A 13,863-nucleotide genomic window follows, 5' to 3' on the forward strand; every position below is an offset into this window, starting at 1 on the left:
TTACCATCTTTAGCATTATCATCATTAAAGCCTGCAGGAGCCAATGCAAAGTATAGTAGGGGAGATGAGTTTCTCCAGCCGGGTGTTTAAGAAGGAAAAAGCAGGCGGCGGCGGCGGCGGCGGCGGCAGCAGCAACCACCAGGCCTTGAGGTTGGCTTAGTAACCAGAGCGCGGCTAGACCTGCCAGGGCCCCCGAACGGGGCGGGCCAGCGGGAGAGACGGGATCCCGACGAGCCTGTGCCAGCAGCTTCCCTGCCGCCGGAGGGGCGTGAGCGAAGGCGAGGCGGGCGGGCGGAGGAGGCTGCGCGGCCGGTTACAATGGTTGCAACCCTGAAGAGGCGGCCGCAGCGTTAGAGACGGACGGGCGCGCGCGGGCGCACAGATACACACGCGCGCGCGCGCGCTGCCGGGACTATTGCTGGGCGGGGGGCGCAAAAAAGGAAAAGAGGGAGAGGCAAAGCCAGCCTTGCCTTGCCTTGCCTTGCCCCTGCCCGCTTATTATCAGGAGACGCCGCCGCTGCTAGTCCAGGCAGAAGAGACTTCGCGTTTGGAGCTGCCTCCTCCTCCTCGCCCAGCAAACAAACGGGGCGCGCGGAGGAGAGGAGAGATGGGGGCTTCGGGGCATGCGAAATAGCCGCCGGGGGAGATGCCGCTGCGGCCCCGATCCCTGTGCTTCCCCTCCCTGGACTCTTCTGCAGAGTGCAGTTAGCCCCGTTGCGGGGGAGGGAAGAGAAGAGAGACCCCCTCCCCGTTCCCGGCACACCGACGTCGAGGCTTTTAACTCAACGCGGCTGGTAAGTGGAGTCTGCATATGTTCCTCGGGGGGGGGGGGGATCGGAATCGGATGTCCTTTTTTTGGCATTTAACAATGATTGTTTGGGTTCCATCGGATATAAGGGGGGGGAGATCGAACTGCTGTCTCTGCCCCCCAATACCTAGCCCTCGCACTCACTCACACGCCCATGCGCTGCATGATTGGCGTCTGTGTGTGGCCATCTCTAATGAGGAGACGCGTAGTTGGTTGCGTGCTGGTCCGCTGATGGATGCTGGTGAATGAAAGTTTGAAGGGTTGCATGTGTTTGGTGAATTCCCCCCCCCACACACACACACACACACGCACACCTCGTTGCCACCCCGTGCTCTGAGGCGGTGGGTTGAGGCTGTTCTTGAGGATGGGGGCGGTGGAGGAGGAAACTCATCCCCTAGCCCTGGTTGGTTTTCTTGTTCTTAAAAAAAGTTGTCGGGAATTTGAAGGGGTGGTACTGTTAGGGTGGCATCTGTATTCCACTGCGGTGGAGATAGTGCATGGTGGAAAGACACCTGTGAGACAGCACGGCCGGCTAGAGAAATGCTGCATTTGGAAAGTCCCCAAGGAAAAGTCATAAGGCTGGCATTGTTTTGTTGTTCAGTCGTTCAGTCGTGTCCGACTCTTCGTGACCCCATGGACCATAGCACGCCAGGCCTTCCTGTCCTGCGCTCTCTCCCGGAGTGTGCTGGAGATGTAAAGCATCCCTTTTCATGCTTACCTGCCTCACTGTGGAACATTTAGATATAAGTTTTACCTCTTTGCTTTGATAAGGGTGCAAAGGTCAGGGTAGAGGTACATGAATTGGGCCCATCTCTGCCCAGAGTTGGGATGATCCTTTATAAGTTGTGAGTGAAAGCGTTATAGGCTGTAAAGAGACTTCCGTTCAGAGGTGCTTGTTGGAAGGAAGACGGAATTTTAGGGAACGTTTTTTCTCCCACAGCTCCATTTTGTGTGTCAGTTTTGTTCAAATGGCAGACTTGCTTGCCTTGTTTCTCTCTCTCCCTTTCTCAAATGATGGTGGAAAATGTGGTGTCTCATCAGAAGAATGCAAGGGAGGAACGAGAATCTGATGCAAGCTGTTTTGCTGTTGTTATTATGGTTTCCCACTTCTTCCTGTCCAAAAGCCTCAGCATTGAGCAGAACGTTTGAGGTTTATAGAGCTGCAAATGTGGAAAAACATTTGGATTAAGAGTTGAACTTGGAAAGTTAAAACACTGAGAGACACCCAGATGCAAAACTTTTCCGGAGAGAATCATTCCCAGTAACTCCTGTGGAATCTTCTTCTGAGGACCTTGGCATGATAGCCTTCTCAGCTTGCAAATCTCTTGCACACCAGTGATCCTGTTAAAGTCAGTTAAGATCTGGAGGGAGAGAAAAGATTATTGTGGGAGAAAAGTGGGAATTGAAGGATAAATCTACTGGGGAAGTCATGAGAAATAATACGGGTTTCATTTGATATTTATCTGCTTACAATCAACACCTCCGCAAAACCACAGCATAATCTCTCTCATATTGGTGAGTGTGTCATTCTCTCTAAATTGCATGTTTAGAACAACAAAGGCAGTGACTTCATAGAGAACCGCCAGGAACCACTCTCTGTAGTACTCTGGTTTGCTGGGAATTAAAATGGGGCAACCGGTTTTGTCTGCTGGGTGGATCCCAGACTCCTAAATGTAAGGCATCCAAAACTATGGGGCCACAGCTGGTTGTTGACTCCTGGTGTATTTAAAACTCCTTCTTTATGAAGTGAGTGTGATGTATTTCTCCCGTACTTGAAACATGGCCTAGATTGTGGTTGCAAAATGATGGGGTTTATTGGAGCAGGGAGAGGGAGAGAGAAAGAGAAAGTGATAACATGTAAAATTTTCTGCTGATGTTTTGACTGTTTGCATCTGGAGGAATTTAAGACATATTGAACAAAGTAACACTACACTGTTTGGCCATGTAGACTGACTGACCAAGGAGGAAGGTGGTGTATTTCTCATTCCTGGCAGACTTCAGATCAGGACTAGATAACTTTGTGCAATACGGACTTTAATTAAACACAGCATTTGGGTGCCATGGTTGAAATATTGCCAGCTGTCTTCTGGCATTCTGGTAGCTCCTTCTCCTAGATCCTGACACTTGTCGGACACTAATAGGGTCTCCTTCACCACCCACTCCCCTCACACTATAGTCTCTGGGTTCCCAACTCAGTGCCGGCTCCAGGTTTTTGAGGGCCCTCAAAGTGATGTAATGATGAAGAGGAGGAGCAACTCCAGGGGATCAGGCAAGACACTCACAATGGGCCCTCTTCCTCAGTGAGTCTACCTTCTCACTGCCATTGTCACCAGCTGCTATTGCTCCCCATCCTCTTTCTCATCATTGCTACGGAGTGCCTTCTACCAACTTTGGTTGGTGGCCAAGCTACGGCCCTATCTGGACAGGGGTAACTTGGCTTCAGTTGTCTATGCTTTGGTAATCTCCAAGTTAGATTACTGCAATGCACTGTATGTGGGGCTGCCTTTGAAGACAGTTCAGAAACTGCAGCTCATGCAAAATGCAGCGGCCAGATTGATAAAAGGGCCCAGAAGGTCCGAACATATAAGACCGACTCTAGCCTGCTTGCACTGGCTGCCTGTATGTTTCCAAGCCCGATTCAAGGTGCAGGTTTTAACCTATAAAGCCTTACATGGCTTGGGACCACAATACCTGATGGAGTGCCTCTCCCAACACGAACCTACCTGTATACTACGCTCAACATCTAAGGCCCTTCTCTGGCTGGCTACACTGAGGGAAGCTCGGAAGATGGCGATAAGGGAGAGGGCCTTCTTGGTGGTGCCCCCAAATTATGGCATGATCTCCCCGATGAGGCCTCCCTGGCGCCAACATTGTTATCTTTTCAGCACTAGGTTAAGACCTTTCTCTTCTCTTGGGCATTTGGCAGTATATGATAAGTGCTTAACCGATCCTGGAATGTCTTATAGTTATGGTTGTTTGTTTTTGAGATTGTTGTTTGAGGTTCTTTTAGATATATGTTTCTTTTGTGTATATTGTCTGTTCATGTGTTTTTATGTAAATAGTTTTTAATCTCCATATACTGTATTTTTAATGTTTTTAATCTTTGTAAACCACCCAGAGAGCTGCAGCTATTGGGCAGTATAGAAATGTAATAAATAATAATAATACCCCTTCCTTGCTGGACAGCCGGCATAGAGCCAGTGTGCAAGTAGGCAGTGTCATCTACTGCTCCTCGTTCTCACCAGTAGGCAGTGTCATCTACTGCTCCTTGTTCTCACCACCACCGTTGCCTGGGCCAGAGTGAGAGGCAGGTGAACAAGCAGGTTGCAGTGGTGAAGAGGAGGGGCAACTCCAGGGGGCTGTTGTTAGTGGGCCCCTGCTGGGATGTGGGTCCTCAGCCGATGCCCAATCATGCCTACCCTTGACTCTGGCCCTGCCAACTCGTCTTCACTAAACATTTTCCCACCACCACCAGTGACCCTTTATTCTCCCACCCCAGGTTTAGACGGCATGCTTCTCAGCCATCTATGCCTTAGCCTCAGGATCGATATTTATTTTTTTTTAGGCAAGTGTGTGTTTGTGGAAGGAGTGAGGCTCAGGCATTCCGGGACACCACAGGCCTCCCTCCTGCTGATTCTCCCCTGCAACTGTCACCCCCCACACATGCACCGGCATTATAAGGGAGCCCTGGGTTTCCCTCATAATATCTAGCTCCACCTAGTCCCACCCTTATTCTGGGCATAATTAGGGCTTTTCCACAGCTTCCCTGCAAGCATGCAGTCAGCTCATTTTAGCTATTGTGTGATACTTTTGCAAGTAACCAGTGGCATTAACATGATAACCAGTGGTGGTTCCAGGTTTTGGAGGGCCTCAGGCAAGACACCCTCCATGGGCCCCCTCCCTTAGTGACTCTACCTTCTCATTGCCATTGTCACCAGCTGCCCTTGCTTCTCATCCTCTTTCCCATCATCGCTCGCACTTGCTTGCTTGACAGGTAGAGAGCCAGGGAGCACATAGGCAGTGACATCTGCTCCTCCTCCTTCTCACCACCGTTGTCTGGGCCAGAGGTAGAGGCAGCTATACAAGGAAGTAATATTGAAGAGGAGCAACTCCAGGGGCCTCTTGTAAGTGGGCCCTCCGCAGGTGCTCGGCAATGCCAGCCTTGACACTGGCCCAGATGATAACCGTTCTGCATGTAAAACACTCATGGGGAACTGCCAGCCTGCAGGTTGGATGCTCTTTTGGATTTGTGCCATAGGGATAAGGAAGCTTTGTTCTGGGGTTGCCAGTGGTGCTCTTCGCCCCTTTAGAAAATGGCTGGATGTGTGCTCTTGCACAGGAATCAAACGACATGCAAGCCTTATTTGGGCGCTATCGCAAAGTTGCAAATACCACACATGAGCAGGGATGGGTCCTCACTGCGTAGCCCCATCCCTGTCATCACCTGTGCCATGTAGCTCTGCCCCTAGGTGTTTGGAACCCTGCGATGAAGAAATAGGTTAAAAAAAGCAAAATGGCCTGGGCGCTGCTAGGGGGAGGGGGTACTGAGTACTGTCTGCCAATAAAAAAAGAAGTCCACATTATCCAGTGTGGTGTAGTGGTTCAAGTGCTGGACTGAGACTTGGGAGATCTGGGTTCTAATCCCCACTTGGCCATGGAAGCTCACTGGGTGACTTTGGGCCAGTCACAGACTCTCAGCCCAACCTACCTCACTGGGTTGTTGTGAGGATGAAATGGAGAGGAGGAGGATTATGTATGCCACTTTGGGTTATTTGGAGGAAAAAAGGCAGGATATAAATGCAATCAGTCAATCTAAGGCAGCCTTCCTAAACCTGGTGTCCTCCAGATGTTTTACAATACAACTCCCAGCATTCCTGAACAGTAGCCATGCTGGCTGGGCCTGGTGGGAGGTGAAGTCCAAAACGTCTGGAAGGCACCAGGTTGGGGAAGACCACTCTAAGGAATTATAAAGCAGAGGACTGCGTGTCCTCCAAACAGTTTGCAAAACAACAGCAGCTAAGTTAACATGAAAGGTTGGCAAAATAATGCAGGTGGTGGGCTGGCCACTCAAGTTGCTCATCCAGAGTTATCATGATAAAAAAATATTCAGTATTCTGAAAGGTGTCTATATTAGGGTTGGGCAACCTCAGCCCCCTGGACCAAATCTGGGCCCCCTGGGCTCCCAATACAGCCCTCTGGGGTTCCCCAGATGCGCATGACCCCTTTCCTTGCCATGCAGCCTTTCCCCTGACCGCCGATCATTTGGCAGTTTTCCAGCTTTTTCACATTTCCTCCCCATTCTAAAAGGTTTCAGTGCCTCTCCTAAGGCTTAGTTACAAAGAGTGTTAAGCTAAAATAGGCTAGTATTTTTGGCATTTTGGCCCCACCCCTTTTGCCTTTGGTTCCACCCACCATTGGAATGCGGCCCCCCAAAAATTCTCTGAAATGGAATTCGGCCCACCTTGGGCTGAAAGAGGTTTCCCATCCCTGGTCTATATAGACACCTTGCACAATTACACTGCTTTGCATTCAACATAGGAGCATAAGAAGCTGCCTTATACTGAGTCAGACCATTGGTCCATCTCATCCGGTATTGTTGGCACTGACTGGGAGTGGCTCTCGAGGGTTTCAGGCAGGATTCTTTCCTTGCCCTATCTGGAGAAGCCAGGGATCGAACCTGGTACTATCTGCATGCAAAGCGTGTGCTCTATCACACTAAGCTATGGCCCATAATACAAGGTCCCAGGTTCAATGCCTGGAATCTTCGGCTTAAAAGATCATGTAGCCGATGCTGTGGAAAATCTCTCTCTGCCTCTGACCCTGCAAAGCAGCTGCCTGTCCAAGCAGACAGTATTTGCGTCTATGGGTAAATAGTCAGACCTGGTATAGGCCAGTTTCCTCTGTTCCTTCCTGTGTTCTGTAACGTCAGCAGTTTACAAAGCATGTGCTATCTAATGAAAGGATTCCCCACCCACTCCCTTCTTTTCTTTTTTCTGGAATAGAATTACAGATTTTTTGTGTGTTCTGAAAACTCCTCCCCACTACCCTCACCACCTCCATCCCAGTTCGCAGAACGCAGGTTATGTGAAACTCGTGTGGGTTTCCTGTACAAAATGCTTATGGTGCCGGAAGGTATAGTAGTGGCTGGTCTAACCCTGTATTTCCATTGCAAAGCTAATGGGAAAGTGACCATGGCTTAGTGGTAGAGCATCTCCTTTGCGTGTAGAAGGTCCCAGGTTCAATCCCCCAAATCTCCAGGTAGGGCTGGAAAAATTCCTGCCTGAAATCCCGGAGAGCCACTGCCAGTCAGTGTTGGCAATACTGGGCTAGATGGATCAAGGGTCTGAGTCAGTATAAGGCAGCTTCCTATGTTCCTGTGATTTGTCTAGGAGTGGGGAGGAGACTCCAAGGCATGTAGGGACCTAGGACATTGTCTTATACCATGTCAGAGTATTGTCCTTCTAGCTCAGTGTTGTCTGTTCTGATTGGCAGTCAATCTCTAAGGCAGAAAGAGTCAGAGGCGGCCTGCCCATATAGGTGAACTAGGTGGTTGTGCCAAATTCGAGGAAAAAATACAAATTTTAAAAATATAAATGAAATAATGACATCTCCATTATTTTCATTTCCATGTGCATACAGGGGGGATGTGATGGAGAAGGGAGGTGAGCAAGGGACCAACTGGGGATGGTGGGCTAAGTCAGGCTGCCTGCTCACCTTTGGGACCCAGTCCTCCTTCAGTCAACACAGGCTATCCTCCTGCTGTGCTGCTGCTCCCAGTTGGAGGCAGGGAGCGAGAGGCCTCCCCAAGAGCAGCCTCCTCCTTTGCCCTCAGAGGGCTGAGCCTAGGGGCTGGCAGCACCTTGCTGGCCTTGTCACCCCGAGGATGCAACCGAGACCCTTCTTCCAGGGCTGTGCTTGTCTCCATAGTTGTTTTTATCAGACCCTCTGTGCTGATACAGTGCTTAGTAAAACTGTCAGGGTGGACACTGAGCCCATAGAATCCCAGAGTAGTTCTGATTCTGAGGAAGAGCAGTCACTCCTGGGAGGGGAGCGCGCTCCTCTTTCCCAGGGCCAACAGCTGACGGAGATTCCTCCCACCAACATTCCTAGCTTAGATAGCAGTCCAGGGAGTAACGGAGCGCGGATAGCAGACTTGGTGGACGCGCGACGCAGACGCAGAGAGCGGTGCCAGATGGAGGGCGCGGAAAGGAGACGTAGTGCCCGGTTGGCGCGCAAACAACGGCTGCGCCCAGAGGATCCAAGGGAAAAGGGGAGGGACTCTCCCTAGCCCTTAAGTTCAGGGGTCTGCCAGTAATTCCCTTTCAAACAGGGACCAACTGTTCCAACTTAGGGCATAGGTACTGTGGTGCTCAGATCTAGTTGCAAATGGTATAGTTGTTAAGTTGTAAAAGAAGAATAAAGCTTTGAAAGGAATCCCTTTGTCTGTGTCTGGGCTTGGCTACTGGATTAGACTGAGAGAGGCCTTCAAGGAGCCCTTGACAAAAACACACACACACACACACACAATTTGGGGCATGTTTTATTATAAACGATAATATTTCTGCTTCCAAAGATGCGGGCGGGTGGGGCTGCCTCCTCATTAAACGGACCATAGGGGCAAAATGTTTCCCAGTTTGCCAAAACCCTCAGCCGATATTTGCCCATGGGGGTTGGGGATGGGGGCACCGATCGCGTGGTTTGCCTAGGCTGCCAGGTGCTTGCAGCTAGTCTAGGGCCGCCCCTGGAAAGAGATGTTTCCCATCACCTCCTACTCACTCCTTTTAACTGGAGATGGTGGAGATTGAGCATGCAAAGCACATGTCTACCACTGAGCTATGGTTTTTCCCCTACTTTGCATTGGAGAATTGGGAGACATGGGAGTGCTTAAGCGCTCCTTCTGTCTCCACATTCTTGTTATCTCAGCAAATGTGTGTTGCCGACCATGCATTTGCATTGTAGCACACAATTTGGCCCTGTGATATATCTAGCGTAATCTACGTCTTGGGCCCCTTGCTCACGAATTAATACACATATTGAAAATGTCACAATTTCAGTCCCTGTGCTCGAGGTTGCTTTGCTTAAGTGATGTTGGTAGAAGGATGGGATTATACTTGTCTACCCATTTGGTTCAAAACTTTGGATTAGAACAGAAGAGAAAGCCCCCAGGAATTTAGCCTGTGCAATTTGAACTGGGAAATGAGCAGACAAATATTACTTTTAGGGTGCAATCCTATGCATGTTTAGAGCAAAAGAATTCTTATAACTCTCAGCATTCCCCAGCCAGCCAAGCTGGCTGGGGAATGCTGGAAATTGTGGGACTTCTTTCTATCTAAATATGCATAGGATTGCACCCTTAAAATCTAGAATTGTTTCAGGTTGTTGGTTACTTTGATTGTTTCACATATTATGCTTTGATTTGTGGCTTGATTCTGCCTTTTTCAATACTAGCTGTCTAATCACAATGTTTGCATAGTGTGCTTCGTTTTTTCTTTTCACCTCAAACAAGAGAGCAGGGCAAATAAATAAAGTGTTTGTGTGGCAGGGGGGATTTGATCCATAAACATTACCCTTACTGTGCACAGTCTTGATGGCTTTTTGGCAAATTAGGTGGTGTGTGTGTGTGTGTGTGTGTGTGTGTATATATATATATATATATATATATACACACACACACATGAATGATGTATACATATATATATATATATATATATATATACACACATGAATATATATATGAATGATGGTGATAAAATAGTGATCATGGAGGTACTGTGAGAGTGAAACAGTTGCAAAGAAGTCACAATATTTGTCCGGCAGTAATTCTAATAATCTCTGGTATTAACAAAGTAGAGATGAACGAATAGAATAGACCTTGACATGGATATCACACACCCCTGTGTTTATAGACTGCTTTCAATTCTGTATTCAGAAGAAATGTTGGAACTCAAGACAATGCTGTGTGCAACTTACATTTTTGCATGAGCTTGCTTGGAATTCAGCTTCCATTTAGAGCTTTTCTTTTCTTTTCTTTTCTTGCTGAGATTCAGTGTGATGTCCAGAGATGTGTTACAGCAGCTTTCAGACTGGTAAGAACATAAGAAGAACCATGCTGGATCCATCCAAAAGCCCATCTAGTCCAGCATTCTGTTCACACAGCAGCCTAGCAGATGCCCATGGGAAGCCCACAAGCAGGACATGAGTACAACAGCATCCTCCCTCCCATATTCCCCAGCAACTGGCATACAGAGGCATACTGCCCCTGATATTGGAAGTAACATACAGCCATCATGACCACTAGCCATTGATAGCCTTATCCTCCATGTTAGTCTGTTGCAGCAAACATTACAAAGGGTCTTCTGGCACCTTGAAGACTAACAATTTATTATGGCATAAACTTTCGTGAAGTAGAGTCCATCAGGCCTTGGGCAGTGTGTCTGTCCTAGCTTACCAAACCCTATTCTAAAGTAGCTGTTCACCAGTAACAACAGACCATGTAATGGAGACACAGACACAGGGGCTAGACCCTGCAACAAATCCATATGCCAACTATGTTCCCACATCCTCTCAGGCAACAATGTTACAGGACTTAATAACATCTGGAGCTCGTTCTGGTCATCTTCCAATGAGACATATGCTATCATCTGCCAGCAGTGCTTTCTGTGTAGGACAAACGGATCAATCTCTGTTCTATGCAAAAGAATAAATGGATGCAAGGATGACATCAGAAATGGCAGCCTTTGGAAACCAATGGCAGAAAAATTCTATCTCCCAGGCTACTTTATTACTGAATTGAATATTACCATAAATCTGGGGTCTCCAGTGTGCCCACCTCTCTTGGCGCCTGCCAGGCTCCCTGGTCCTCCTGATTATAATTTTTTTTAACTATTTGTAAAAATTTAGGTGGGAGGCTGGCATGCTGCAGTGAAAAATACTGCCTTCCAGCACCATCTTTATTTGGGTTCCAAAGAGTGGTTTTGTGTTTTGGAGCTCAGACTCCATCTCTGACTTCTGCTTAGGTTCTTGGGCAAGTAAGTTACTTCTCATTTAGTCTTACCAGTTGCCCACCATGGCAACCATTTTTTTGAATGGGTAACCCCACTCCCCAACATAACAGCCGTTTTGTGCCCATGGCACTCCGAATTCGAAATGTGCCCACCAATCCAAAGAAGTTGGGCCCCCCGCCATAATTCAGTGAAGGAAAAGGGAGACTCCACCATGAAACTGTTGAATTAGAACTTCTCAGGAAGCTTTGTTCCATTTGTTTAGGCCTTAATCAAGACAGTGGTTTTCTCTCACTGCAGGTGTTTAAACTAACACCGCAAAGCTAGGGTGATTGTGTTATCACCTATTAATGATGTTGTGAATACTCACTGTGCTTATCCTGTATTCATTTGAGATTTACATAGAATTGTCACCTCTTGCATTTCATGGCCATTTGGCCCTGATATTCATATCCCCCCCCCCCGACCCATAGACATTTATATTTGCCAGCTGAAGATAATGCTTTGTGAAATTCTACCAAGTGGGCTCTAGTTCATGAATGCTTATGCTACAATAAATCTGTTAATCTTTATGGTGTCAACTCTTCAGGTTTGTTTCTTTCCTTTGTAGGTCTGTCATGCATCCCATGGCTATCCCAGTGTTATACAGGCGTTTCACAAAGTCCTGGGAGCTGTCTTCACGAGCAATTTAGTGCATAGTTAGAGCAGTTTGAGTTCCTTTGCGGCAGATGACGTCGCCACCTGTCTGCTGCCAACCAGCCGCTTCCCTTTTGAAAAGCTGCATTTTCTGAAGCACCTTCTACTCAGACTTTTTTTTCTTTTACTGAAAGTGGCTCCCTGGAGGTTTTACCACAGTGTGCAATGTCCTCCTCCCCCCCAACTTGCATTAAATCCTAGCCATGCCTCTGTGACCTGGCAGTGACATGGTCAAGGGGGTGGGATGCCCCATTCCGTCTTGTTTCCCCAATCGCCCATTGAGAAAATCCCCAGAAGCAGAGCAGCGACCCCTCATGTTACCACGGTAGTGGGGACACTCAGTCACCTTAGGTAGCCTGCTTTTAATCTTTAACTTTCTGTGCATGTTTCCTCAGACGTAAGAAATAAATCTCGCTCCCCTGCAATGAAAGGGTTAAAGGCTAACTTTAGTAACTTGCCCTAAAATGCTCTTTCACCGATGCTCTCTTAAATCGCTATTGCCATGTTCTGCTTCTTTGATGTTCTGTAGTTTCTCTGTTATGTAAAGTCCCTTCTCCGCTTTATCGCAGTAACGATCTTTCAGATTTCCTGGAGCTTCTCACTGTGAGCATGGAGAAGGAGAAAGGGAGAAAGGCGGATTGGAAGCAATAAGCAAAAGTGCACACATGGGGGAAAATGGGGTGGGAGCAATAACTCCACAGCAGATTGCTGGGATGCGACAAAATTGGGGTGGGGGAGCTCTCAGGAGCCTTCAGATGCTGCACTGGAGAACTGGGGATTTGGGTTTCTTCAAGGAAATCTTTACACATGGGGGAAATTAGTTGCTGTCCATTCATAATAATGTAGTAGCAGCGGGGAGCCTGGACAGGGGCGGGAAACAAGCCTCTGTCATTGGTTGAACAGCCCCTGCCAGTTTAATGGCATTCAGTTCTACCTCCCCCCCTCCTCGGAAGTATGGTCCTTTCAAGTGCTGAAAACCAGATTTTAAAGGTACGCTACATTCAGCTTATCTTGCTTCGCGTGTCCCTGACAGACCAAAGCCAATTCCATGAAATCTAGGTAATACTCCACTGCACTTCTCATTCTGTTGTTGTGAAGATCTCCCATTGGTTCATATGTAACGCCCACCCAGCATAAGGGTTGTTGTTGAATCATGGGTTGTCATTATGTATGAACTCTGCACTATGGTTTAACTATGGGGTCTTAACCATGAATAACCCAGGAAGAGAACCCATGGTTTGTTGTTGGGTTCTGAGGTCTGGGTTGTTCATGGTTAACAACCCATAGTTAAATCATAGTGCAGGGTTTGCATGCAGTGACAATCCATGATTCAACAACAACTCATGATTCAATGATAACCCATACTCAACCCATTGTCATTACGGGCAAACCACAAAGTATTAAGGGCGGGCAAATGCCTGTCCCTAAACCAGCTCCCCCAACCTGGTGCCTTCCAAATGTGTTGGACAACAACTCCCATTGCCCCCAATCGACATGTCCCTTGGCAATGCTGGCTGGGGGGATGATGGGAGTTGTAGTCCAACACATCTGGAGGGCACTAGGTTGGGGAAGGCTGCCCTAAATACATAATGGACATGTACGGGAGAATTGTGGCCAATCAAAGCTCTCCAGCTCATATCCCTGAGGATTTAGGGACCAGCATCTGCCCTTCAAATTTGGCATTTCCTGGAGGAGGCACTGATATATAGACCTGGAATAGCTGTGTCAGGCATAATTGCTTCATAATGGATGAGGTACCCCAAGAACAGAGGGAGATGGGTAGGGGAATATGGTCTGGTTCACATGATCACCATAGCCCTCTGTGGCTCATTTAAAGCCACCACGTGCCAGCAGCCATTTTGAATATTCAAACCGTAGTGGTCAGTCGCTGCAGCTTATTGTGACGTGCAAACCTGGTGAGGGTGGGCTATTGCTGTCCTTAACAAACCTCCCACAACTCATGGGCTGCTTTGGTTTTTTAACCACGGCAACATCCCATCCTGCACAGGGTTCACACATCATGATAAGCTGTGGCACCCGCCTGCCACAGCTTGCAAATTCAAAATGGCTGCCACCGTGTGGCACAACCCCCCATGGCTAAAATAAGCCACAGTGGGCTGCGGTGATTGTGCACACTGGCCCAATGATTAGCAGCCTGAACCTGTGCTTGTAAGTCTGACTCACTTTTAAGTAAGTCCCACTGAGTGCAGTTGAACTTACTTGCAAGTAAACGCTTTAGCAGTTTCTTGTATGCTATCAGGAAACCCGCATTATCTTTCATGCAAGCAAAAACAACCCTTTATTTAGACCAAATTGCATTTTTCAAGGCATTTTCCCCATAGTCAGAGTCTGTAGTTC

General features: G+C 48.0%; 1 protein-coding gene across 1 annotated transcript in view; it reads left to right on the top strand.

Moving 5' to 3' along the window:
• The first annotated feature begins 224 nt into the window (after nucleotides 1-224).
• PTPN13 (protein tyrosine phosphatase non-receptor type 13) overlaps nucleotides 225-13,863 on the top strand; it is a 215,123-nt gene continuing 201,484 nt past the window's right edge. The window contains exon 1 of the mRNA XM_084855555.1: nucleotides 225-794. The gene's annotated coding sequence lies outside the window, so the exon portion shown is untranslated. The remainder of the gene's footprint in view (nucleotides 795-13,863) is intronic.

The sequence above is a fragment of the Heloderma suspectum genome, chromosome 5 (assembly GCF_057233095.1).
Source record: "Heloderma suspectum isolate Gila_16-S chromosome 5, 16-S_ref, whole genome shotgun sequence".
Lineage (NCBI taxonomy): Eukaryota > Metazoa > Chordata > Lepidosauria > Squamata > Helodermatidae > Heloderma > Heloderma suspectum.